We start from the raw sequence: 25,901 nt of genomic DNA, 5'->3' as shown, positions 1-25,901 counted from the left end.
GTTCAGCAGGGGGAAAAACATAAACGGAAAAGCAGGGATTGTATCCCTCTGTCTGCTATCAATTAAATCATCAAAACAGAATTATCATTCAAATTACAATGTATCATTTCACTTTTAGAATGTATGGGGGGAAAACCATCTATGAAACAGAAATCTGTAAACCATCAAAGCAACAGAGCAACATTAAAGTTCAATAAGCAGTTTGTTCATGCATGTTTTAATCTAGTTAAAAAATGGAAACCATGTTCACGTGGTCAAAATAACACTTGCGTCAAAGGAGTCTTTGAGGTTCAATCCAGTGAGACAGGCAAACGATTTTTGTGAAACCCCAAAATATTTTCAAGAGGGGAAAGGGCTCCCTAGAGATCTGAATATGGTGGCATCGGTGGAATTTTAATGTGGGAAAGTATCTAGCAATAAGGCAAGCTTGTTAGCAGGAGAAAATATCAAATGTTCAACTTCTAAATGTGTTCTCTTCAATTATTTTGTAATTGAGAACTGTTTTTTATTTACTATTAATATTTGGTTTCTATTGTTTTCTATTGTGCATATGTTGAACTTACTTTGTATTAAGTTCTATGTTATTGTGTCTTGCCATGTTAAAGTAATTATCTGTCTCTACAAAAGAGATTTATTACCTTCATGAATCTGACCATACACACATCTTAAATAAATTAATGAACTGACAAACAAAGAGTGTCCCATCATTCTAAGTAGCTGACAGCATTTAAAAAGCAGTCACATCGCAGTAGCAAACATTTTAAAGCAATGGGCACTTTTGGAAGAGCAAAGGGAAATATTTCATAAATACTTATTTCGGCAAGCATCCAAACTGGATCTAAAAGTTAATCAAAGAGCTATGCTGCGACTACATTTTTCTAGAATACTATTTTGTTACTGTGCTTTCAGTTGCTTTCTACCAAAAGACCATGTCACTCTGGTGTTTCTCAAGCAGGAGTTCTCTGGATTGGCTTAGTAACTTTATCCAAAACATACTGAGCAGTTTGATTTAGCAATCTGAGACCAGGTATGTGGATTTTATTAGAGATGAAAAAAGAGTATTTATTTATGGAAATGTGTAAAGTATTGGCAAAGAAAACAAACACTCGACAACCGTTAAGCAAAAAGGTTTATTCTGATACAATCTTTTCAAAATATTGTATTTATTTTTTCAAATAGTCTTTTGTCATATTTGAAATCTAAATGCTAACTAATACTCAGGACTGTCAAATTGCCTCCTAGGCTCCTAAAGAATGGAATAGGACTAACTCTCTTTGTTTATCCATATTGTTCATTCGAATTTTTAAAAATAATTGCTAGAGTAAAACAAAACTGAACATTTATGATTAAAAATTATTTTGACCTGATAAAAATGTTATCCTAATTGAAATATAGGTAGATAACAGAATTCTCTATGAGCCAGATTACTGTTATGGTATGTTTCCCTCACAGAGCTAGCAAAGTGCATTACTTTCTTATTAAATTTTAGGTCAGCGATATGGACACATAAAACACTCAGCAGATCACAGGATCACAATGTCTCATTTCAGCATTTCACAATCATCCTAGGAAGCAGGGATAGTGTTCACTTCTGGGCTTCGCATATCACAAATTTTTTAAAAAATTATTGAGACAAGTGTGGTTGGCTAAGTTTTACATCTGAGCAATTCCCAAACAATTGTTTCTGAAGTTTGGCCATTGTTATTATTATTATTATTATTATTATTATTATTTTCACTCTTAGGAAACAATAACAAAACAAGGTTCTTAGGAAAGATTTTGAAACCCCATTCAAAGAGGACTTCTAAAGAAAATGTCACTAAAAACAGTAATTTCTCTAGCACAGAAATACCTTCAATGTTTTGTGATTTCCTGACGATGGTAAGAGTGTTTGTTAAGTTGCCGGGTTATTTCTGAGTGTTTTAAAATACGTTTCGTACAACTATTTAATATGTCAGACACACATGTCACAGGCTAACTTCCAAAACAAAACGCTGACATCCCCCTAGTGAAGTAAACATAATACTTTTCCCTAAGTCACTTTATACAATTTTAAAGTTTTTGCTTCAATGGATTGCCAGGGCATTTCTGATTTGTGAGGACTAGTGGATTCAAGCTGTACACTGAGTTTCTTTTCTTAAAAGGCAAAGCTAAATACTTAACCATTGACTTGGAAAAAACACCACAAATGTTTGTAAATTTAATTTAATTATTTATTTATTTATTTATTTTTTTTTTTTTTTTTTTTTTTTGAGACGGAGTCTCGCTCTGTAGCCCAGGCTGGAGTGCAGTGGCCGGATCTCAGCTCACTGCAAGCTCCGCCTCCCGGGTTCACGCCATTCTCCGGCCTCAGCCTCCCGAGTAGCTGGGACTACAGGCGCTGCCACCTCGCCCGGCTATTTTTTGTATTTCTTAGTAGAGACGGGGTTTCACCGTGTTAGCCAGGATGGTCTCGATCTCCTGACCTCGTGATCCGCCCATCTCGGCCTCCCAAAGTGCTGGGATTACAGGCTTGAGCCACCGCGCCCGGCCTGTAAATTTAATTTTAAAATAGCGTAATTTACCTAAAAATATTAATAACATTCACCCTAGTATGTATATGTTATATCCTTTCATGTGCTCATGAGAGGAGATCTTGAAAAGTAAGTTTTTAATATTTTCTACACCTTAATGTATAAGTAAATATTGCTTGCACTTAGATACACAATAGTGATTACGACCTGTACCATGTATATTTGTATTTTATCATTATCGTTATTCATTACCACCACCATCAACATCATAACAAAATGTTCCAAGTCCTTGGTGTGCGCAGTGCCCTGTGCTAAGTGCTTTGTCTGCGTCATTTCATTTCTTTATTTGACCCTGTCTTTCGAGAAAACATCATAAGATGCGCACCTGATCTGCAGTATCTTAATGCGAAGTTGGCTCTTAGTGGGAGAATTGCACCTGACAACGTTGATCAACATATTTAATGTTGTTATTTGAACCAACGGAGAAAAAACTGTAATCTTTTTTTTTCTTATTCTTTCCAATACCTAATAGAAAAAGAAATGCTGGTGGGAGGAGGGAGTTGCAGGGAGTCCAATGAAGATGATTGCATTTGGAGAAGGTGGAAGAGTGCTATCTATTGGGATGAATAAAATAGGGTTTTTTAAAATATTATATTTATTCTCATTATTACCTTCTTCTTATATGTAGAAGAATGCAAATTATTGTAAATGTTAGTCTGAATGAATACTCAACAACTGTATTACTCGCAGTAATTTAAACATCCACAAACTGGGTATTCTGTGGCCTGTTTTAAAATTGCCATACATTTTCCTTCCCAGTAAAAGCTACTTCTTTAAAAAGAAAATAATCCAATGTCAGCATATTTTCTTTTTAACTGTTGGCATTTCTCTTTTGATTGTTGTGTAATTTTAAAAGAAAGACAGTGCCTAAAAAAGACAACCGTCAGTTTATCTTTCATATCATTTGATACTCTTCCTTAATTTTATGAATTCATTTTTCTTATATTCCTCCACAGATGAAAAAAATTTTAACTTGAGTTTGGGCTTCCTTTTAATCTTTCTGCAAAAAATAGAACCTTTTAAGGCTCCTAGCTCAACTTTTTAAAAATGTTGATTTAATATTTTTAAGGTAATTTAAAAGCAGCTACTTATGAAAAAATTTTATTACCGAGGACAGTTTTTCTGTTACTAAAATTTCCTGATATAAATCTCAGTACCAATCACTTTCTAAGAACCCTGTTTTTCCTTCTTCCCTGCTTCATTTTTATCGACCATTTTGTGTCATAATGATACTTCATAAATGTTCTTGGATAAAAGGTGTCAGGTAGATGCAAATATGCTTTAAACTCTTCTTCCCTGAGGTGAGTTAAGCTAACATTAGTAGGTTTACAAGTCACCGAAGGGGGTCATTTCTAGAAGTAAGCTGTTTGTAGTACGAGTGGGTGCAGATACTCTGACCTCTCCCATCCATCTACCATTTCAACACACCACCAAGAATTCTTTCCAATAAGTTCGGCTTTGCCAGTGGCTCTTCAATAGGTAATTTTATGTTAATGTGTTTTGAATAGAGTGTAACATTGTCTTCAACTTTCAAAGGGCCCAGAGTAAACATTAATACTCTACTAAGTAGCCTTCAAGAATATTATAATCTTGTCATGTATCAGAATGCAAACTCCACCTGAAAAACCAATTTTAAAGAGACGGCCATTAGGAAGTTGTTTTCCTTACAAAAGTTTAAAGTGGGTCAGTCATGCTTATTTGAATTCTACAAAGTAGTAAGAATGATTCAAAGAAAACATGATATCTACAGAAGAGAAGGAAAAGGGAAATGAAGCTGTTTCTTTAAGATAGTGATGCTCTTTGGGGGCAGTCCTCACCCATTTGAAAGAATGCAATGTGTAGACAATTAAAGACTGTTTCACCTGTAAAATTAGAGGAATTCAATCCTTAAATTGTAAGAGCGAATTATATAATGTATTTTTTTCCATTGCAAACAAAAAGGAAGTGCGAGTCTGAAAGTTATATAAACGATCATTTCATAGAAACTGGTTTGGTTCATGTTTGTGACACGTGTCATAATTGTGCTAAGAGTATCACTTGTTTCTTAAAAGAATTTTCAAAAGCCCATAACTGCACTATCTTAAAGGGAAAACTTCATATCTCAGTTATGTAAGAAGGGTCATTTGTCCATAAACCAAGTTAGTTTATCTTTACATTTTCTCCTGGAAAAAAAAAAAAACATTAAAACCAGCTGAATTTGCCTACGTGCAAACAGCGTTGAGAATAAAATAGTTACTTTTGAAAAAGGAAATTCAGTCTGCCTGTAGAGAAGCAAGTGTAGCATATTTTTTTCCTTCTTCTAATCTTTCCACAGGTCATCAATCACAAATTTTCCCTGGTATGTTGCCGAAGCAGGGAGCAAAATGTGCAGCTGCCGATCTACCAATAGCACCATTTCCGTACCTGCACATTTAATAAGTCATCCACACACAGTCAGAAGGAAACCCAAACTTTGTTTTTTTACCTCATCTGTGATTGTAGCTGACATCAGCATATTTTAGCTGAATTACGCATTTCAAATAAGACGTCTGCATATTCAAAATGAAACAACATAGTTTAACATTAATACCACATTTTTCAGAAAGAGATGTTATGATATATTCTGGAGGTCGCAATAAGCTGCATTTTTTATCTTTTTTTTTTTTCCCCCACATCTCATTACTACTGAGTTCACTTTGCGGCTTTAACGAGCATACCTTCCGTGTGTCTTTATGTCTTCTCTTTTCATAACATTTGGCATTTATAATTATAAATTTGTTCATCAACATGGCATTACTGGCAGGTAATATGATATATTTTTCTATATTTTCAGATAATAAAAATAGGATATTTATTTAAAGCCCGTGAGCAAAATGTGCTATGAAGAAATAAAATTTCTAATTAATTTATTGAATCATTCTCTGCCACTGTTTCTGAAAGTGGTCCAATGCTCCAAACTTATTCTGTAATTTTCCACTAAAATATGATGGCATATTCATATTTCGCCTTCAAGAGGCTGAAGTACTTTTGAAAGTGTAATGTAAACAATTTTAATATGTTCAGTTTAACTCAGCAAATGAGTACTGAACATAACGTGTGTAGAAGCACTATTCTGGGCACAGTGGATCACGAAGGTGACCAAGAACTTGTTCTTCATTTAAAAAAAAACTTGTTCTTCATTTAATATGCTGCAGAAACAGGAAATAAACACATAGAAAGAAATGTCTAGGGACATGTGGGGAATAAAGAGTGAAGATGCTACAGATCCAAGAAGGCTTTCTGGAAGAAAAGGCACCTAAGATGAGTCTTATAGTAGGAGTGCTTTAAAATCTGTGAGATGTTGCAGGATGTCTGGACCTAGGAAGCCAAGATTTTGATTGAGAATGCTTGAGAGAGAAAGATTTTAAGCAGAAGATGTGGCCAATTTTCTAGCTCATTCTAGAATCAGTGTAAGAAGAGACTGCCGGAAGAAAACAAATTGGAGGCAACAAGATGAGTAAAGAGATAATTCCAAAGTGAGGTCTGCAGACAGCAGCATGGGCATAACCCAGGAGCAGAATCTGAGGCTCCCGCTCCAACCCTACAGAATCAGAATCTGTTGTATCAAGATCCTCTGGTTATTTGCATGCCCATTAAAATTCAAGGAGCACTGATCTAGACTGACTGGGGCTACGTGATGGTTTGATTTTACGAATTATTGAGAAACGTGAATGTAGGCCTGGAGGGGTGAAAGTGGTGTAGGTATTCCATTAGAGGCTAACACACTAAAAAACAATAGAGATAAATGCAAATGACCTAGTTTGTATTCAAAGACTGGAGGAGCTCAAACACTTTACAAAGGAAATGTGGAGTAAGAAACAGATGAGCAGAAATAAGGTGGGGGAGATGATAATTTTAATTTTTGGATGGGAAAAATAGGAGATCAGCATTGGGAAATTCATCAGGCGTTTGGACTTACACAACTGTAGATTCCAGAAATGGTCTGGATAGAAATGAAGATCTGACAGCCATCTGCCTATATTTTGGTTGTGAAAATCAGGACAGGACATGATCATATGGGGAGAATATGTTGACTTAGAAAAGCAGTGAAATGCGGAGTTCCTGAGAACAGGGACTGAGAGAAGAAAATAAAGGGCAGTCAGATATCGGAGGACATCCAGGACATGTGGAGCCGAGGGATGAGACTGTTTCAGGAGAGTGTGTTCAACAAATTCCAATGCAGCAGGGTTCCAAGAAGATTTATGTCCACTGAATTTGGCACGCGTTTTAGTTTGAAAGCAGGAATATTAATTTCTTAAGGTGACTCAAATTCATAGTCTTCTGCTAGATAGCTCATATTACTTTTATAAGTGAAATTTAAATCACAGCTGAGTCTAAGTCAAAAAATGCACTCTCTATTGGTGGTTTAACTCAGCATCGAATTTTCTCTCTGGCGTTGAAAATTGCATTAGGTTTCGGTGGAATTCCCTAAGACAAGCACCTGATGAATCCAGGTGCAATGTAGCATGGTAGCCTGAAGATCCCTTGGAGAGTAAGTCACACTGTAAAGGTTAATTTCCTGGCAGATTAGCTTGCAGTGCAGGATTAGTTGTAGGAAGTGTGATCATGAGTATGGGCTTTGAATTCAGACAGCACTGAGGTCAAAATCCATTTATGTCAAAAACTAGATATGCTTATTTTTTCTCAATCTTATTTTGAGCATCTGTGAAATAGGATGAATAATGCTTGTAGAGTTATTGAATTAAGTGAGAATAAACACACATAAACATATATACACACATATTTTATATGTATACATATATGCACATACACATGTAATTGAATTGAGATCATGTGTATAAATACACACACACACGCCCGCGCGAGTAATTGCATTTAAACTATACATAGAGAGAAGTCCTGCCATATAGCAGATTGAATAATCCATCCCTTCCCACCCCTGTGAATGCACACTTATTTTGTAACTATTACAGAAAGCTAAGTATAATTTGAAAGTTACTATCTCATCTCAAACTTACTTTAAAAATTACAGTTTGGGTGATTATCAGAGAGGCAACAAAATGCTTCAGAAAAATTACAAATATTAGGAGTTCAGAGACCAGGATGAAAATTTCACCTTCATAATCAATAGGGTGAGCAATAGTTATTTATCTAATGTACATGAATGAATTTGAATCATGCCCTGCAAAATGACATTTTGGTCAACAATGGAGCACAAATACTATGGTGGTTTTATAAGATGATAATGGAGCAGAAAATTTCCTATCACCTAGTGATGATCCTGACTCTGTGTGTGCCTAGGCTATAATGCGTGTATTTGTGTCTTTGTTTTTAACAAAATATTTAAAAAGTTAAAATAATATTAAATTTTAAAAATAGAAAACAAAGCTTATCAAATAAGAATATGAATAAAGAAAATGTTTTTGAACAGCTGTACAATGCATTTGTGTTTTAATCTAAGTGTTATTACATAAAAAGAGTTAAAAATTTAAAAATTTAAGACTTTGTTAAGGAAAGAAGTTACAATAAGGTAAGATTAATTTAGTGTTGAAGAAAGAAAAATGTTTTTATAAATTTAGTGTAGTTCAATTGTACAGTGTTTAAAAAGCCTACAGTAGTATAGAATAATGTCTTATGCCTTCACATTCACTCACCACTCACTGACTCACCCAGAGGAACCTCCAGTCCTGCAAGCTCCATTCATGTTAAGTGACTTATACAGAGGTACCATGTTTTCATCTTTTATACCATACTTTTACTGTACCTTTTGTATGTGTAAATACACAAATAGTTACCATTGTGTTACTACTGCTAACAGTATTCAATACAATAATACATTGCACAGGTTCGTAGCCTAGGAGCAATAGGCTATACCGTCTACCCAAAGTGTATACGATCTAGGTTTGTATAAGTACACTCTAGGAAGTCCACACAGGATTAAATCGCCTAACAATGCATTTCTCAGAATATATCCCTATCATTAAAGGATGCATGACTATATATATAGCACACCTATTATAGATCAACTTCTTTGGTAGGAAAGGCAGAATGTAAATTCTACGATGAAAGGAATGTTTTCAGTTGAATTTATTGCTATAGCTTAGCATACAGTAATGGCGCTCAAAATTTATATTTACTGGTGTCCTTAAGAGTATTAAGTTCTAGTTGTAGGTTTGAATTATAGTAGACCTCAATTTTCTCATCTATAAAATGGCATCTAGGATCCTTTTCAATTTCATAACCCTGAATTTATTTTTTTTACAGTAATGGACAGAACAAAAGAGATAGCAAACTGGATATACACGTCAGAACAGAAACAATTAAATTGTCCATATAGTTAATACAATTTTTTTAGGTTGATGGAACATGAACACCATTAATAGTCTGTGTAATAATTAGATTTTAGTGACCAACTGACTTGCTAAACAGTCAGTATATATTTTGTGCACCTACAATGTGCTAAGCACTAACGAGGACATAGTGGTAAAGAGGGAGATGCAGGCTTTACAATCACAGGCAGATAGTTAATCTCTTCTATTTTCCTTGTGCCCAGTGACATTAGATGTGAGATGGCCTGCAGTTTGTAATCATGGAACAGAATGAATCCAACTAATAAGCCCTAGGGTTAGTCCCATTTCCCTGATTTGTTACGAAAATACAGCAGTTTGCAAAAGTTGAATTAATACTGGAATTATTTTTTCCTGACAACTGTAATAGTCAGAGATAAACAAAATAGATTAAAGTCTATTACTGTAGCATCAGCAACCTGACCAAGTAGGGGAAAAGTATGCCGGCAAGCAGAGAATTAAAAGAAAAGTAAATAAAACTACATAGAGGTAGATTCACAAGGGTGGGGAAAGAGCAAGGATGACATAAGTCATGTTGACAGCCTACTTGGACTGAGCCTGATGCAGAAGAATGTCTTTGCAAGCAACGGGTTTAAATCCCACGGGCTGTTGCTGAATGTTTTGTTGTATTTCCTGGTGTCTGGTGATAACCCCTTACATACATCCCAGGAAGATATTCATCATTGCGTGCTTAAATAAGCCTTTCTTTAACTTAACAGCCATCTCCCTTTCTTTTGTATAAGATATTTTATTATATGTTTAGAAATATTATAACTATTCCTACTGGTTGTGCCACTATTTGTTTAACTTTGTCCCACCAGGACAATTTTTAAGTATTCTTTCAAACTTTTGTCTATTTTTGAAATATGATGCAATATTTCTGTATATTTCAATTTTTAGAGTAATCATTATCGAGTTTGTTTAATTTATTTAGATTTTCCCTTAAAAGATGTTAACAGAAATTCTTTACCATGAGAAGCCAATATTAATATTACCTTTGCTTTTGGTATAATAACATCTTGTATGCATTATTAATTTATGTTTAAGAAGTTTAAGTTTTGCAACTATTTTATCTGAAAATACACTGTTTTGGCAGATGTTTATATGTAAAAATAAAGTCATATTTCTCTGAAACATTAGCACTTTTATAGCACAACTCAAAATGTTTTTATATGTATGGTTAAAAAAGTGATGTAGTGAAAGTGTCTATTTGTATGCATAGCTGTTAATTAATGTTTGCTTTAGATGGAGAGTCATATATAAATGTGTACATATTGACATGTATTTAGTATAGGCAAACCTGTGTAAATAAATCTATTTAACCATATGTTAAGCAACCAATACATATTATCTCCTAAATACTAAAAAGAAAACCCAAAGTGTCCTATAACCTGTTCACAAAGTATTTTAAGGACCTCAAAACCCTGCTTTTTTGTTTACTCCAGGATCACTAAACTTGAGGAACAAATCTGTCTTCTACAGGGCCACATATCCATATTGTCTTCATAGAACTTCCATTAATCCATTATAAAATCTGCAAAAGGTTTACGAATACACTCTTTACTATCTTGCAGAATATTCTTGAAAAGAAGGCTTTTCAACATGCAAAGTTTAAATCACAAAACATGAGTATATTTGCTAATAAATCTCAAAGACTTTATTTTGAATCAAGTTTTATTCTTCAATTTGAAAACAAACTTGTCTCCTGATTTTACTGCAATTTATCAACTTTAGAAGTAAAGTAAAAGAAAATAATTTTTAGAGAGCCTCTTTTCACTTACATGGAATAATATGAAATGTAGGTTTCATCGTGGATTTGTCTATATGCTAAGTCTTTCAGTGATTTCCACGTTGGAGAGTCCGCTGTGACCACCATACAAGAATACCTAATTCATACCCTAATTTTTACTATTAAGACTTTTCATTATTAATGATCAAAATGGTAAAAAGAAAAATGGACTTTTGTTGTTTTGTTAATATTGCTATTTTGTTTTAGAACATGAGCAAGGAAGAGTTACATTCACTGCTAAGAAAAGAGGTAATGTTAAGAGACAATAAAAAAGAGCATCATTATTCAACATTTTTTCCAACTTTTCTATCAAGAAGCATGATCTTCAAACTGGTGAGGTTAGAACAAACATCATTATGAGGGAACGGAATTCCAGAATAGATGAAGAGATAATAGAAAGCAGCTAGCACTTCAAATAAGTTCAGGTCTCTTTATGAATAACATCCCACAGTGCTGAAAGAACTTGCAGAAGAGATGATGAAACCACTGTTGGTAATCTTTAAGAAATCATGGACAACAGGAGAGGTGCCAAAAGACTAAGATATGAAAATGTCCCAATTCTCTAAAAGGAGAAAAAGCACATTACATCAACTACATGCTAGGAAACTTGTCAACCCCCAGTCAAATTCAAGATTATGTTATCAAATAGATGATGTATAAGTAAATGGGAAAAATGCAGTCATCGCTAGAAACTTTCATGGGAAACCTAAAGACGAATATTGCCAAACTACCTCACTTTTGCTTATCATTACAAATCACAACACGAACACAAAGCAATACGATGTTTTTAGGTGATAAACTGATTGCTAGTTCTGGATGAGTGAAAACGTATACATCAAAAGCCATGGGAAAAGGTCTTGAGGTTTTTAATTGTCAAGATTATCAATATGAGACAGTTGAGTGACAAGTATTACAAAATGGGCCTATCACTTTCAGATGAAGGAAAACAATATTACCATTGCACCTACAACTGATCAGAGCTCATCTGGACACTTATTTGCAATTTTTGTGGCACTAACATCTGGAGGATACTGTCAAACTGGAGCCTGTCCAGAGATGACCCAGGCTGATGAAGTGTGCTTCAATCACAGTTGCAAACCACTGAGGGATTTAGAATAAAGAGATTGAAAGAATTATCTTTAGTGATGTAAAGGAGAAGTACATGGCAGAGAATATATTGTTTTGAGCAGGTCCAGAATCCGTAGCCAGGAACAATTGGTGGATGTTGCAGGAAACCAGGGAAGAGGTTTCTTTCAATTAGAAATACCAAAAAAATGGATCCGCCTATCTCGTGAAGCAATCATTTTCCTGTCACTGGGAGTGTGCAGGCAGAGACTGAACACAACAAAGGGATTTCTTCATTGCTTGGGCAATTGGTCTTGTTTTTAAGCTCCTTTCAATTCTATGATTATTTGATTCTAAGCATTTCTAACAGCCAGTTATTATACATGGGAAAAGAAAGAAAGGAAGAAAGGAAGATGAAAGAAAGAAAGAAAGAAAGAAAGAAAGAAAGAAAGAAAGAAAGAAAGAAAGAAAGAAAGAAAGAAAGAAAGAAAGAGAAAGAAAACAAAATATCCTGAATAGTCACTAAATATTTACTAAAGGTTTATTGAATACAGTAGTTTTCATTGCCGTAGAGAACTACATTCAGATGTCATCATACAATAATATATCCCTGAAAAGAAACTTTAAGTTTTCTTTCTTAGCATAGGTACAACATTTATGTAATCTTAATTATGAATATATATATATAGTGATATTTTATCTGATTTGTTGTTATAAAAGAAACATGTTTAAATTGTGTACTTACACAAGCTTGGCATCATTTTCTCTTTACTGGTTTAGTTAAATAGAGATTGCTAGATTCAGAAATGAGCACCTGGTTGAGGATTCTCAGAGCCTTTTCTGCTAAAAATTTATTACAGAGAAAGCTGACTCCCAATTAAAGAAAGTAGACTCCTATATCCATGGTTCCTGACTATATCCATGGTTTATGATAATATAAAAATATAACCATATTTACTCTCAGTTTCTATAAGCTATTCAAATTCAGCCTATATAGTAATATATGCCTTCAGAAGTTGTATAGCTATAAAATTTTGGACTCCAAATTCAGGAAATTTAAGTCAGTTGAAGATGAAACTTTTGAAATGCACATTCAAATCAATAAACCATGGGCAAAAAAGAAAAGTCTCTAAAATAGAGCACACCCTTAAAAATGCTAGTACTTCAGTGCATATTTTATAAGGAATGGTGAGTTTTAAACTTTGGGGAAAAGTTAATTTACTGGTTTGAAAGATGTGAAGATTTTCCTTTAAAAATTAAAAAGAAAGCAGTTCTATTGTATATGACAAATCTTGCTCACTATACCATAAGCATTTAATAAACTTGACTATGGACTGATAAAATCAAGTAATATTTTGAACATATGCAAAATATAAGAGACTTAGCTAACATGATCTTACATATTCATTATATAAGATTTAATGTTTGCTGAAGTTAGAGGTAATTTAATCACGATAATGGAGTGCTCATAGGAGGATTACATTATAGACAAAAGGTACTATATTATAGTTGGATAGAAAAAAAAAATGTAGTGCAGCAAACCTCATGTATAATACATCTCATTACAACAAGAATTCAGACTTGCCAAAGGGCAAATCATGGCCCACCCACCCATTCCAGCTTCAAGACCTTCAAACTATATAAAGAAGAAAAAATTTTTTTTGCTGTACCCCTTTGCTCTTTATTTTAGGTGTTACTCTCAAATCCTATATCCAACACTACAATGAGTTTCATCATTGTTCAAAAATAAGAAGGGTTACTGTAGATATAATTCTGTAAACTAATCAAACCATAAATATAAAAAATAAGATGTAAAGACTTAGAAAATGGCATAATAACATAAGAGCGAATTAGTTCAAAGAAAAACAGCATTGTGCAAAAGAGTTCCAAATGAAATAAAACATAAGGTAATACATTCATATTTCATAAAACATTAATTTTTCTTCCCAAATAACACTTGCTGAATTAGTTATCCAGCAAGAAAAATTACATGGGAGAGAGGCCAAAATACAAAGAAGATGCTAAGTGGCCACCTATTTTGTTCTATAAAGGTATTTAAAGAAGATCACAAGTATCTTTTCCTTTCACTTCTTAAAGATGGGAGAATGGCATCTATATTAATGCAGTTTAGATGCATGCCAACAGTTTATTAAATTGTCAACACTAAGAAACATGTTAAAATGTGAATATGCCTGAAGACTGGAAATGGTTACCAAAATAATGAGATAAATCAAACAAGTATAAAGCAAGATATCTGTGGAAATAAATGAAAATACGCTATTTTGTTATGAACTTGAAAATTACTTAAGAATTGTCATAGATCACTGGCTCCCTTCCTTGGGTCATGACCCAGATTAAGGATGCTGAGGGTCTACAGAAGGGTCAGGAAGGATCTTCGGGGAAAATGTGTTCCTAACCTCCTGGATAAACACAGAATGGTGCAGGGGAAGGAGGTATGTTTTGGTCCCTCACACCCGCCCACCAGTAAAAAGAAAATAGGAGGAAAACCAGGTTGCTTAGGCGTCTTTCTCTGGGTCACAGCAGCAGGGCTGAAGAACAGGATTTACACATCAACATGGCATAAATATCTTTCACTGAAGAGCTGGCTTGCAACTGCACTCCCCACTATCCACCTGGAATCGGGGGAGTCAGTGGCCTATGAAATAGTTTATTGCAATAATTCATGTTATATATTAATTTCAATAAAGCAAATAGGTGTAGCTTTTTAAAAAATTCTTTTAGCCTGACCAGTAAAGACAGTAATAACAAATTTATAACTTCCTTGAGAGAAAATTAACCAAAGCAGGGTAGTAGATGATAGAAAATGATGGTCAGCAGTCAGTTCACAACCATATGGAAGTCCAAAAGTGAAACAAATGCTCCCTCTGTCTCTCTTTCTCTCTCTCTCTCCAAGATTCAGCTAACGAAATTTGAGACAATTTTGATTTTTCAAAATGAGAGCCAAAAAAAACTAAAATAATGAAGCTCCAAGAATACATTAGACAAAAAACAAACAAACAAACAAATAAAAAAAAAAAACAAAAGCATGTCATTTAAGCTACAGCAAGTGGAGCCTGCAGGCAGATTAATGTGCATCAGAGTCAGGTGATTGGTAAGAATAACAGTGTAACTACAATTTTAAGTGTAGCTTGAATATATAGAACTATTTCCAAAAGATGAGCATGTAAGAGTGCATACAGGTTTGGTAAATGAGCAGCAAAACATTCATTTGTTTAAAAGATGAAGTTTAATGGGATACTTAGCTTAGACGGTGACTTAGTGCTACACTTTCAGAAAATAATCACATTACCAGTTGGTACTTCTCTAACAGCTAAGATTTTTATTCTATTTACACTAAAGGGAGAGGTAATTCCAACCTGATAATTTTCAGCTCTGAAGTTTTATTTTGCATGCACACTGCCAACTTGCAGACCCTCTCAGGGGTTTGCACACTATAATCAGGGTTGCAGCATTCAACACCCTTTTCCTATAACAATAAAAAACTCTCCATACCTTTTCAACTTGTCACGTTTGCAGTGCATTATAGAATTTAAACAAGCTTTGAAGATGAAAAAGACTGTACACAATGCTTAAGTGTTACTATTATTATGATTATGATGATATGGTCCACAAGATGTACAAGGGCATTTTGGGATGAATGTATTATGAGTCACAAAGTTGCAACTGAAGACAGCTGTTTGATTGCTACTTGAGAGAGTAGAGTTGAACAAGCCTGAATATGGATGATCTCATTTGGTTTTATAAAACTAAACAGAGCACAGGCAGTTAGTTGGATAATATATCTCCAAGGGAAAGAGGAGTTAGGGTAATTCATCTCTCTGTTGTAGTATATATCATGTTTTTGCTTATAAACTCCAGATATGATTTCTGTTTCCCAAGGACAGATTATCTTTGGCATGGCAACCTCAGTTTTTGGTCATAGCATGTAAGTTTTCATTATTGTTATCTTTAAAACTCTAATTATATTAATAATTTTCTTGTTTTCCTTGTATATCCCACCACTATATTATCTTCTTGGATTTAGGTATTTACCTTTACCATTTTCCACTCCCATGGGAATAAACAAAAATTACTTAGAACATTGACTTGTATTCATGAGCTCCCATGCTACTGTAAGATATAGAGAAAATATATTAGCTGGAAACCTACAACCCATTTAATGATTCAAGACACAGGGAAATGAAAAGTTAAATAATGATATAAGATTAAGTAGCAAGAAATGTCAAGGGTATCATGGTTAATTATCAAATATGTCTCATAGAGGACTGTAGATTTAGGCCTGGACTATAAAGGTTATAAGAAAGAAATGGAACTTTTCCGAAGTCGTATTGATTGAAAGGAGAAGGGTATAGCATTTTAGACAGGAGGAATGCTGTAAGAAGTCACAGGGCTGAAAAGGAAAAGGCATTTTTGCGGACTGGTGTGGTTGGAATAAAGAGCTCATGAGGAGTTTCTGGGAAAAGGGTTTGAAGGTTTGCTGAAAAAAGATGTGGGCAAATGTTGAGTCTGGGTCAATAAGATGAAACTTCATTCTGAAAGCCTAAGAGAGTAAATATCACATGTCACGTCTGATTTACTGTTTGATCAACAGATAGATTGATTTATAGTGGATGTCCTGAAATTTATGTTAACAAAGATTACGAATTGGCTCTAGATAGGATTTTCAAGGCAGAGCTGGAAAAAGTATTACGAATGTGGTGGCCACGTGTGTGTAGAATTCATGCTAGCATTTACCATCTTTGAGTTAAGTATTATGGACTAACTGAAGATTGTGATACAGAGGAAAAACTGGAATACAAAATTTAAAAAGTACAAAATTGTAAAATGTACTCTTTCATTGAATAGTCTCGTCAGTCTTGCAGAATCTGGATGTCTGGAAGCTGGGTCAGTGAGCCAAATAGATAGTCCATCTTGAGTGAATAATATAGCAAAATCGAATGGGAAGGAGTTTGATGAAGATTTGACTGGCAGACTTGAAGAAAAGAAAATATAGCGTTAAATTATACCTTGTAATTATTGATAGTATTTGACCAGTAATATTTTTAAAACTGGATACAAATTTTAAATGACTTTGCCTAAGTAAAGAGTGAATGTGTTACACATTCTTGCCCAAAATGTACTACAAAGGGTTGAAGACGTAAGTCCCTAAAAGACTGCGACCATTATGCTTTTGACAACAAACAATCAAGTAGTGGAAGCCCTGTGAATATTTCTAAGTTTCCGTCAGAAAGGAAAATATTCATTTGATTTTTGTCCAGAAGTGATCTAACATACTATGTGAAATGAAGTCTTTCATTATCAGAGCACATAGCTCTTTAAAATGTAGCCTTTCAAGTCTGTAACGGTTTGTATTAGGGTGTGACACTTTGGGTGGCACTTAAGTTAAGTTAGGCACCAAAATATGGCATTGGGGAAGACTGTATCAATGAGGAATTGGTCAAAAAAACATCCACCAAGCAAAACAGTGACACTAATCCTCTTTCCTCAGAATTAATCATTGAGTGTGCCCTATACTCAATATTTGTCTCAAGTATGAACCTCCAGAGTACAAATGGCCAAATTTACCCATCATATAATGTTATTTTGTCTAGAAATAGTTATCAAAAGCTTAGTCACATGTTTCCATTATATGTTTAAATGTATTTGATTTGTAAGAATTTGTTTTAGGGGGAATTTTCAAGAATGCTACTTGTGTTCTTTTATATTCCGGTTTTAATTTGCCAACTTTTTAAAGATAATTGTCAAATGTTGGGGGAAGAGGTGTGCTACATGATATATGACTTAAAAATCAAATCCTGAAAGAGATAACTTACTTCTCCAAATGCCTAACATATCTAAGAATGGCTTGAATTGATATGACATAATCTAACATAGAAATGGATGAGAAAAATAGCATAGGAGCTATAACTTGGTTTTATTACTATTTTTTGCACCAACTAGCTTTGTGCACTTGATAAAGTTACTAAATGTCTGTGGATCTCCATTTCCATAGCTGTCAAATGAAGCGATTAGACTTGATGCCCTTTCACATAACTAAATTTTTGAGACTTTGTCACATGGAATATATGCAGATGACCAAGTAGGCTCAAGAGAAACTCTGGAACTTTGATTTAGAACCCCAGAACCACAAGGAAGTCTAGAGCTACTGGTTGACTGCCTTCCCTGCACTGCTGCATTACCCCACTGACTGTGGCACATAGAGAGGAATAGTAACTGTCAACTTGGTTATAGATCTCAGAATTCGCCCTAAGAAGATAACACCTGAGTTGTGAAGAGCTCTGTATTCAAGAATAGTCATGACAGTGTGGTTTGCAATGGAGAAAAATGGAGAGTGATCTAAAATGTAAGGGGTGGATACTGTAAGCAGCCGTTAAAAATAATGATGTAAATGGAATGAAAAGATGCCCACAACATCTTTTTAATTATTAAAAGGAAATTACAGGCTAGATGCCTAATATGCCATTTATTTAAAATTGTATACATATTTCTCAATGGTTATAAATACACTGATATGATTCAAGGTGGCTTTTACATTATTTTGGGGAAACTTTTCCATAGGGTTGAAATTTTCAAAATTTATAGGCTTTACTATTTTAAAAACAATAAAATGAATAAAGAATATTGTGGCTTTGGTGAGCTAAAAGTGAACGGAGAACACCTGGTCAATAGCTGTGGCAGTTGTGAGCATTCTTTTTGTATCATGTTTAATATTTGGAATGACTTTTTAAAATAGAAATACCTTTTTATTAGAAATAGATATTAAATTAAATATCTATTTTTAAAATAGAAAGATCTTCGGTGTCCGAAATTCCGATGTCTGCAAATGTGAGTAAATACTCATTGTTACATTCTTACAACTGATTCCTGAAGCTAGGTAACTATCATGTCTTGTATCAATGTTAGTAGGATAACATTACTCTAGTTTTTTAAAAAAATCGTTATTAATATTTTTTAAGGTAGTATATTTTGTCCATCCTGGAAGATCATTGTGGGATACATTTTTTTTTCTCACTTATCCAACATTTAAACCCAATTTTCACTTTATGTTTTTTTTTCTTTTTTCTTTTTTTTTTTTTTTGAGACAGAGTCTCACTCTGTTGCCCAGGCTGGAGTACAGTGGCATGATCTCAGCTCACTGCAACCTCCACCCGCAGGGTTCTAGCGCTTCTCCTACCTCAGCTTCCTTAGTAGCTGGGATTACAGGTGCTCGCCATCATGCCCGGCTAATTTTTTTTTTGTATTTGTCTTAGAAATAGTGTTTTGCCATGTTGGCTAGGCTGGCCTTGAACTCCTGACCTCATGTGATCCACCCACCTCGGCCTCCCGAAGTGCTAGGATTATAGGCATGAGCCACCACACCTGGGCCAGTTTATGAATCCTTATAGGGAATAAAGAAAAAATTTCCTTTTATAGAAGCTAATCATGTGAGATATTTACTCTTCCAGCATTCCTTGGGACAGGTATAGCCTCCACCATCAAATATTCCAGCACCAGATCTTAATAAGGAGTTATTACTGCAAGAGAGAAGTGAAGAAGAACATTCTTCCTTTCTTGGTGGCAGCAACAGTGGTGGCAGCTGCATGGCCAAGTTTCTGGAGGTAAAAGTGTACAAATGTCACATCTTGAGTTCAATGGTAGCAATGGTGGTTTCTTTATCAGTCTAGCTCTGAAGATAGTTTGGGGTATTGTTTCTGGAAGGTAAGCTTTGTGTTGGTTCCCACTGATTGTTTCAGCTGCAGGGTATACTTGTAATAAAGTTATTCTCTTCTTAATCATCTAGTCTGCTTGCAGCCAAGGACTTTGCCTGATACACTCATGCTCCTCTGCTTCCCACCACCAAATGGACATTCATACTCTCATCTGTACCTTCTCTCTGACATCGTGGAGGAGATGAACCCTTCTCTCTCCAAGGAGGATGTACCATCTGTCACCTACTTAAGGACTTGGCTTCTCACATTATGCTGTTTCTCCAGTGTTTCATCAACCTCTCTTGTTCCACAGGCTCTTTCTCCTCTGTAGACATGCTCACGCATCTGTCATCTATAAAAAAATGTCATGCCTTCACCCACACTTGCAAGGAACTCTAAGCCTCTGACTCCTGAATTGCCAAACATCCTACTATCTATGCGTATGGCTTCCACTTTCTCATCTCTGATTCATTCCCCAACTCTCTGCATTATAATGTCTGCCCTCATCATTCCAATGGAACATATTGTAACCCTCTGATAACCTAATGCCATGTAACCCAATTCATATAACTCAACTGTTTAGCTTTCCCTTTATCTCAAAATAATTTTCTATCCTTGGATTATTTGACTACATCCTTTTATGTGTTTCTTTCTGTAACACGTGTTGTTTCTTCTCAATCTCCCGTGCTAGTTGAGAAGAAATCTTTGTCTGTATGTGACCTCTGAAGTCTCAATCCTAGGTGCTCATCTTTCCTGTAACTGTGAAATAATTGATGTAATATATTTCCATAGCTTGAAATGCCATTTGTATGCAGATGACATGTGTGTGTGTGTGTGTGTGTGTGTGTGTGTGTGTGTGTGTGTGTGTGTGTATGTCTTTCCTTCCCAGATCTGAATTCAAGACTTGGATTTGTGACATGGCATCTTTTCTTGAACATCACATTTGTCTGACCAAAACTTGTTTCTTTCCTCATCTTTTTCATTCCACTAAATAGTATCACTGTTGTTACTCTGTTTCCTCAAATCAGTACACTGGAAGGCATCCTTGAGTCCCCATTTTCTCTTATTTCTTATATCCAGTCATTCACAAATGAGATACTTGCAATTCTGCAAGCAAAGTATCTCTCAAGTCTTCTCACTTTTCTCTGCCTCATCAGGCATCACCATAATGTCAAACTAAGTACGGTACTGTAACAACCCTGTACCTACTCATGCTTCAATTCTTGGTTCTAATCTTTCCCTGGACAATCTTGAACTCTATGAGAGAAAAATTCCTGTTGGTCCTGAATTTATTGCTGTTATCCTATGCCTTATATGTAGTAGATGGTCAGTAAATATTTGTTGAATGAAAAACTTGACAAATCAATCAATATATTAGATTCAACTGGTAACAAGATGATCACAAACTTGTTCTGGAAAGGTGAAGAAAATCCAGTGGATGGTAAAATAAATTGGATTGAGATGCTTTATAAACAAAATTAAAATTCCTGGTATCATAGTTGCCAAGAAAATACCTAAATGCTAAACTCAAATATTCAAAGTGGTGGACTGAAAGGTACATTCATGTTAATGACATTGTAATTGATCTCATTTGCAATGTAAATCCCTCTTGCTTAAAATAATTTAATACAAGGAACTACAATTAATTAACTGATTAATTTAACAAATATGTATTGAGCACCTATTATATGCCAGCTGCTATTATGAATGTAGATAATATAGTAGCAAACCAAATAGACAAATCCCTGTACTTAGGAATCTTATAATTTAGTTAGAGAGACAGACAAATCGGATAAATAAGTAAAACTCATAATATATCAAATAGTGATATGCACCAAGGAGAAGGAACAAGACAGGGAAGGATAAAAAGTGTAGCATTTTCAGTTGAGTAGCCAGGGCAACCCTGACGAAGTTGATACTTCAAGTACATACTTGAAGTGAAGGACAGAACCATGGGGATACTCATGGGAAGGGCATTCCAAGCAGAGGGAACAGCAGGTGCAAACGCTGAAAGGAGAAAATATGTTTCCATATTTAAAGAATATCGAGGAGGCCAGTGGCTGGAGTGCAGTGAAAAAGAAGATGAGGGTAATGAGAAATTCATTTAGAGGCAAAGTGGAGATGGGAGTGGGATTTTTTCTGAGTTACAGTGAAGGATTTGGATTTTATGGAGAATGATGTGAAAGGCAATTGAAGGACTTTGAGCAGAGGTGTTTGACATGATGTGGCTCAAGTTTTAAGAGGATCACAAAATATATTTCACAATTATTAGCCCATAAGATCTTTGAGGGATGCCAATATAAACCACGTGCAAAAATATAGAACTGGTACAAATATGCATTACAGTCATGTGCTTTGGAGCATGTTAGCTACATGACTTCTGGTAGTTTGGTCAAAATATAAAAATTAAGGAAAATTGATCAAAGATAATGAAATAATGAAATAATGCTCAAGAGTACTTGCAATAATTGTATATCTTTATTTTAGAAAAATTTATTCTAAAGATTAAAAAATGATATAAACACTGTATATATAGTTGGCTAACTTTTAGTCATTGAAAAAGTAATTATTTTTAACTTAGTGATATACTTTACTATATCATTAGTACATTACTATCGCTAATATACATTAGTAATATACACTACTATCACTAAATATAAAGATAATATAAAATATCTTATATTTTCTTAGGGAAACTCTGGGGCTATACTGCTTGAATTTAAATCCTAGTCCTGTCACTCACCAGTCATGTAATCTTATGCAAGCAACTTATCTCTCTGTGACTCATTTCCCTCATCTCAAAATGGGAATAATAATAGTAGCTCTCTCAAATAGTTGTTTTGAGAATAAAGGAGCCAATAAGCATAAAGCTTTAGCACAGTGCTTGACACAGGGTCAATATCCTGTCACCAGAATTACTTTTGCTACTGTTATTTCAGTTGCTGATTTTTAAGTTGTTGCATTTAAGAGTGAACAGTTGTATGAAAGAGCATTTAAGGAACATTTCATCTCTAACATCCTATGATTTTATTTTATTTTATTGATTTATATTTTTGAGAAAGAGTCTTGCTTTTGTTGCCCAGGCTGGAGTGTAATGGCGTGATCTTGCCTCACTGCACCCTCTGCCTCCTGGGCTCAGTCAATTCTCCTGCCTCAGCCTCCTGAATAGCTGGTATTGTAGGCGCCTGCCACCACACCCGCCTAATTTTTTTTGTATTTTTAGGAGAGATAAGTTTTCAGGTTTTCATCATGTTGGCCAGGCTGGTCTCGCACTCCTGACCTCAGGGGATCTGCCCGCCTCGGCCTCCGAAAGTGCTGGGATTACATGTGTGAGCCACCGCACTGGGCCACTTCTGTGATTTTATTTGGACCACAGTAAGCTAATGTTCCTTTTTGCCTCTCCACACAGTTTTATTTGTATAAGCAAAGTTCCAACATAAATTGGAAATTACATATTAGAAAGTGAAAATAATGCAAATATCTTACTAGTTTAACTGAATTTATAAATTTGGCATCACGTACAGAGTCTAGATACCCTTTTTTGTAGTATCTCACTCATTGTTACACAATAACCTTGTTTTAATATGTGCTGTGTTTTTAGGTAAACAAAAATAGACACCACCAGAGCCACATTGCATAGGGTGTAGTGAGTCATAATGAAGTATGTTGTAGGTCGGTATTTAATCACTGTTAAAACTGATAACAGAAACATCAGAAAGATCACTCGAGATTATGTCTCCTTGGGCTTTCTCAGGTCAATAATCTTTTAGACTTCAAAACTCACAACATGTATGATGTGTGTAATCATCATTTGCCTACTTAGGCTAACACAAAATGTCTAAACTTTTGATGGAACAGGTTTTAATCTATGCTTCTTCATTTGATGAACACTAATCACTTCCTATGAAATCTTCATTTCTACATAGATCTGAATTCCTTGATAATCTTCATATGGAGCCTTTCAAACACCAAGGGTTTATCAACAGGTTGTGATAAATGTTTTGGCCAGTTAGCCTATTATTTTTTTTCATTTCACTTTAAAGGATATTTACAAATCACCAGCCATTTATTAATATGATAATAATAATTTGTGAAGTCAAGGACATATGCAATTTAAGATTATTAGATAAAACTGCTATTTAAAACAAACATATTTCCTAGCGCTTGAGAGAATATAAGGTAGTCCAAAGATGCTGCTATTGTTCACAGAAGTTATTGAAATTTGTCTGCTATATTCATTTGAATTCTCTTTGACACCAATTCACAAAGGCAAAAGCCACACAAAAAGAGCACAACTGGAGAATTCTGGGGATTATGATTGACTTGAGGTGTGGCATTATTAAGGGGTCCAAAAAATCCTGCAGAACTCAGAATCTGCCTCTCAATGTGTAAGCTCTGCTTTCTCTGAATTAGCTCAAATTTTCTGCACCAAGACAAAGCCAAAAGCTCCGGCTTTAAATCTTTGTCAGTCCAAGTGCAATGCAATACAAAATTCAGGTTTTCTCTCCAGTGGTCACCCAAAGCTTCTTTGCCTCCAATTGTGTAAAGACTCTGAATGTCATTCTCTGATGAGCTTCCAGAGGAAACCAGTGGGCTATTGCCAAAGAAAAAGTGAAAGAATGAATGTTGATGGCTAAAAAGTAGAAAGTATTCACATACACACACGCACACATACACAGACTCATAATTGCATGATTAAGTGTTAAGCCAAAACCATTGGTTCAAGTCCCAATTCTGCCACCAAAATGAAAGTAGAGTACAGTTGGGCTTTGACCCTTGACCCAACTAGTTGCACACCTGACTGGTAGACCTTGGCTATGTTATTGCATATGACTCAGCGTCCTTATCTATAAAATGAGGACAGTAGTGATATCTCACAGAGTGTTTATTAAGATTGACTGAATTCATATATGTGAAAAATTGGGAGCCTGGCATATTGTAAGCACCGCATAAGTGTTAACCGTTATTATTACTTAGGTGTGTTCTTGATCATTCCAGTCATTTACTGTCGAAAACTCAGTTCCTTTATTTGTAAAATCATTGTAACATTGTAAAGTCAATGTTCCACAATTCTATGCCTTCACAGACATTTGGATGATTCTTATCCTCTAGAATCATCTTTCCTACAGAGACTTTGAAGAAGGAGTCCTGAAGCCCAGCATGGAAAAGCTAAATTTCACCATGACCTCAGTAGAAATTATATAACTTTTATCTTATGGTATTCTGAATGAGAAAAGAAAACCACTGCCAAAAATGTGGTTAAGAAATAGGTACCTTGTTAGAGTAGCTTATAGTTGAATTACTAAAAAATCTTAATAAAGCAGAATGATCCTCAGCTAAAATGTATCAATAGAGTATTATATTGGATATGTGATGAACCACTGAGCAACATTTTAAGTTTTGTCTAATGACATTATAAGGAAGCAGTACATACTACATAGTATGCAGTATGGGAAGACCACAAAGTTCTTACCTGTAGCCAATCTGTTCACCATCTTTATAATATATTCCATATGCAATCTATATAAATCATTCAGATGCATTCTACAGAATGGATTGTGTCTAGATGGCTACTTCATATTCATTTTTGACTCTTGTGGTCAAAAGATAAAATTACCTTTATTCACTTAATATAGCATCAAGATATGAAATGCCACTGTCTTTTTAAATAAAATAAAATAAGATTTGGTTTGAAGTACCTTAAATTTGTTCTGGGACTCTGTTAGATTCTAATGTAGAGCAATTGGAAACTCATGACATTATTGAAGCAGTAGTTGCAGTCTTCATGTGTCCTTGTGATTGGGAGAGATAATAGGAGATACGTTTCAATTATGTTTCCTTGTTTAAAGTGCCTCAATATACATGTAAATATTTTTACGAATCTATATGTATAGTGTCATGTTATACTGCTGGACTAGTTAAGTAATTGGAATATGAGTAATTCAAGGATCTTGCTCAGGACTGCGTTCAATAAAATAGTTCAAGAATATTGAGAACAAATTAAATAGTATTATTTAAAAACTAAGTCTACAATTGTGAATAATTCTTAAAAGTAATAAATATTCCCATTTAATGAAAAAGTAATGAAATGATCATGTAGTGGCCATCTGGCGTGCCATTGGCATGCCCCTTATCGGAAAATCTCAGGTGTCTTTGGGAGGGGTGAAAAATATAGCTAGAAGTCTCAGATACTACCGGTGTTCTCAATCTCTAATTTGTGAATTTTTTAAGGCTCAAGAAATTCCCCTTATTCCCAGGACTCTTACCTTGTTTATCTTGCTAACTTAATTAGCTTCGGACTACGAGTGTCCATGCTTCTCTTTCCAGACAGAGCTGTCTCCAGAGTCTAGACTAGAGCGAATTGGAACAATTGCCCAGGGCTCTGCTCTGCTGGGGAAACCCAGCAGCTGGGACTGCTACAGTAGATTTGTGAATAGTT

This window comes from Macaca mulatta, chromosome 8, assembly GCF_049350105.2.
Source record: "Macaca mulatta isolate MMU2019108-1 chromosome 8, T2T-MMU8v2.0, whole genome shotgun sequence".
Lineage (NCBI taxonomy): Eukaryota > Metazoa > Chordata > Mammalia > Primates > Cercopithecidae > Macaca > Macaca mulatta.
Note: the sequence above shows the minus strand (reverse complement) of the source record.